At 39.4% G+C, this 3,776-nt stretch overlaps 1 non-coding gene across 1 annotated transcript; it reads right to left on the bottom strand.

Annotated features, from left to right (window-relative positions):
- Window positions 1–3,000: 3,000 nt before the first annotated feature.
- Window positions 3,001–3,107, bottom strand: LOC129637147 (U6 spliceosomal RNA). Its single transcript, XR_008707357.1, has one exon. It is a non-coding gene; the product is annotated as a U6 spliceosomal RNA (small nuclear RNA).
- Between the last annotated feature and the right edge of the window lie 669 nt (window positions 3,108–3,776).

Below are 3,776 nucleotides of genomic sequence, written 5' to 3'. Positions count from 1 at the left end.
AAATTAAAAGACACTTACTCCTTGGAAGGCAAGTTATGACCAACCTAGATAGCATATTGAAAAGCAGAGACATTACTTTGTCAACAAAGGTTCTTCTAGTCAAGGCTATGGTTTTTCCTGTGGTCATGTATGGATGTCAGAGTTGGACTGTGAAGAAGGCTGAGCGCCGAAGAATTGATGCTTTTGAACTGTGGTGTTGGAGAAGACTCTTGAGAGTCCCTTGGACTGCAAGGAGATCCAACCAGTCCATTCTAAAGGAGATCAGCCCTGGGTGTTCTTTGGAAGGAATGATGCTAAAGCTGAAACTCCAGTACTTTGGCCAGCTCATGGGAAGAATTGACTCATTGGAAAAGACTCTGCTGCTGGGAGGGATTGGAGGCAGGAGGAGAAGGGGACGACAGAGGATGAGATGGCTGGATGGCATCACTGACTCGGTGGATGTGAGTCTGAGTGAACTCCGGGAGTTGGTGATGGACAGGGAGGCCTGGCGTGCTGCAATTCACGGGGTCGCAAAGAGTCGGACACGACTGAGTGACTGATCTGATCTGATCTGATCTGAGTTCTCTTCTCAGTGGTAAGTTTCTTACCCATTTACCCACTGACTCTTGAGAGAGGAGTCTTTAGAATAGGTGGCACGTGGCATAGCTTCATCACCAAGCCCGTGGCATATACATGTCTCTCCTTTGCTATCTGAGACAACAGAGACTTGTGTTCTAGCGTACAAAAGGGCATGGGTTAACAATGGGTCTCATTCTTCCATTCCACCATCTTCTCATGCTCCCTAGAAACTGATCCAAATTTTCGAAGAGGAAGAAATGAGTGCCATATTTTCAATCCTTCTTAATTCTGCCTTTAATGAAAACTTGGTTGAAAATTGTAAAGCTTTTCTTTTCCTTCTGTCTTTTGAAGACAAACGCTAAATGGAAAAAGACACAGGTCATACATATTCACCTGTTCTAGTCAATGATTTAAATATAAACACTTAACAGACTAAGGAGCAAAAATGAGGGGAAGCATTGATTAGTGAACCTTGTACATCCTGTTCAGAGATCAAAGGGACCAATGAGCAGGGATCAAAGTTGGGGGGAAATACAGAATGTAGCACCCTTGTGAAGTGGCATTTCTCACGATGTGTATGGCTTAATCAGAACCACTCTGTTCAGCAGCTGCAGAGGAAAAGGAAAACACCCAGAAAATTATTAATTAGGTAAGCTTATGCTCCGTATGCTTTTCATGACATAGAGTCATTTTCACCAGCTTGTGCCAACTTTCAGTGGAGAGGTATTTTTGCGGGAGGGCAACCTGTGTGGCAGGTAGGTTCCTTTTAGAAATGGACACAAAAGCTCATTGTCACAGCGGCTACACAACCACACCTAGTTTGACTCAGGTCTGCAAAAATCCAGTATGATGCATCCTGTTTGGAGCTTCTTCACACCACAGGAACCAGTTTCTTAGTACTTCATCTGTGAAAGGTAAAAAAAAAAAAAAATTCCTTAAATCTATAGATAGCCAACTCGGAAAGTTACAAAGATTTAAATGTTTGACAACTGCATGGGGCTGTTTAGTTTTCCAAGGACTTTCGCACAGAACCTTTCATTTGCTAGTTACAACCTTACTTAGGTAACTTGCCATGAGGCCACGCAGTAGGCAATTAGCACTTTCTTCCTGGTCTAAGCACGATGATACTTCTACCTGTGCTAGGTCATAAAATACAATATTTCATACACAAACGAATGGCAATGTTTGAGAATTCAAACAGTAAGAACCTTGGAAAGGAGCAGTAATCAATGAAGGACGTAGAATGCTTGGATATAAGCAAGGCATTCAAGCAGGACAGTGATAGAAATGCATTGAAAACTGTTTGGTTTCTAAGGCCATACATTTTTGGCTCTGTGCTGACCTCTAATATGCTTTGACTTGTCTGATGATGAATTTCTCCGTAGTATGTATGCGTTCGATCTAAGAGAACGGAGATGTTTTCTGAGGCCACGGTGTTGCGGTTATGGTCGTGGCGGTGGCAGTGGTGGGGGTGGCTGTACGGTCCTGTTGGTCCACAGGACAAGTAGAGGCGTTAGGATTGCCCCTGGCCCCTCTGCAGTGGTTCCTACAGCGTGAAGTCATCAGAGATATGGTGGGATGAGATGTGAGTCTCTGTGCTCAAAAAGGTGACAAGCATAAGGATAACACATGGCTCTTTCCCCTTTGTTCTCTGTCCTGGAAGAATGTACACCAGCTGCCTCAGCTGGAACCTATTAGTCCAGGAAGTTAGACTGTCCCTAGAAATTCCCTGTGGATCCATATAGATTGTCTGTGGCTATTTTTTACCCTTTCCTTTTTTAAATTCTTTATTTCAATTATAGTTGAAAACTTATTTTGGGGCGATGATTTAGTATATCCTAATATCATATCTATTAATGTCCCTGCTTTCTCTTTAGTGTCCAATGACATTGACTTTCAATATTTCGTCATTACTTTGGTCAATATTTTTTCAGTTATTTAAAATAATTTTAATCTAAATTTTGCATTTTTCACTAATCAGTCTTTTTTTCTGTGACTGACTTTTCTATATTTATTTTAAAATCTCATTTGTTTTATTAATTTTTTTGTCAATCACCTATGATGTCAGATCATTTATACCTTCTATATCTTATCAGAAATATGATAAGATACTTTAGACATATAGGACCAATCCACCTTTTTTTTCCTTCTGTTTTCCTCCCAAATCTGTTCCTATTCAGTAATGCACACATTTTATATTATATAAAATTTGAGTTTTATCCAAAAGACTTATGAGCCAGTATTTCTTCCCCCTCTTAAAAAACCTCAAATGCAACTTATTTTTTCATGTTCTGTGCACTGTTACATGGAGATCTGACATTATAAGTATTAGTATTCTTCTTTTTTAAAAATTTAATGCTTATTTTATATTGGGATATAGTTGATTTATAATATTGTGTGTTGCCTCAGGTGTACAGTAAAGTGATTCAGTTAAACAAATATTAAAATATGGAGCACTTCATGAATTTACATGTCATACTTATGCAGGGGCCATGCTAATCTTCTCTGTATCATTCCAGTTCTAGTATCTGTGCTGCTGAAGCAAGCACTGGTATTCTTCCAAATTTATTAATTCTTATTGGTATTACTGGATACTTTGAAATATTCCTTAGAAATTCCCCCCAACCTCTTCAGGTGGTATTTTTGATCCCCAGTTGGATGAAATGTATTGTACAGTTGTCTCTGTGGGCTGTTACTTCTTGGATCCATGCTTCAGAGAACAGCACATTTCAGTATTGGCCTATGGATCCACTGACAGTGTCAATCATCTCCAAATACTTATTTTTCCCAAATATTAGATTTTCTAGAATTTAGGAGTGATTCCTGCTTATTAATCTAATCATTTATTCATTCAACACATATTTGTTGATGGACTTTTATATGTAGGTTCTGTAGGAAAGAGCTCTTCTCTTAGATATAGTCTTTATGGATGTGCTCTCTATGCCACTGACTTTCCACTGGGGGCATTTCTTTGTTCTCTCTTCCTATTCTGTACACACTTAAAGAGATGCTACCGGAAAACAGAGTTTCTACTTTTCTTCCAATTTCATACCACATTCTTTTATTGAATGTTCTTTGTAATGGATCTGAGTCCTAACTGTGTAATAAGAGTCTTGGTTTCCTAGCTTTCCTTCTGCATTATTATTACCTCCATCTACTTGAAGTCATCCTCTCTGATAAACCAAAATGTCGAGAGGTCCACCCCACCTCTTCCAGCA

Source organism: Bubalus kerabau, chromosome 22 (genome assembly GCF_029407905.1).
Source record: "Bubalus kerabau isolate K-KA32 ecotype Philippines breed swamp buffalo chromosome 22, PCC_UOA_SB_1v2, whole genome shotgun sequence".
Taxonomy (NCBI): Eukaryota; Metazoa; Chordata; class Mammalia; order Artiodactyla; family Bovidae; genus Bubalus; species Bubalus kerabau.
The sequence above is the reverse complement of the archived record's forward strand: the minus strand, read 5'-3'. Positions and strand labels throughout refer to the sequence as shown.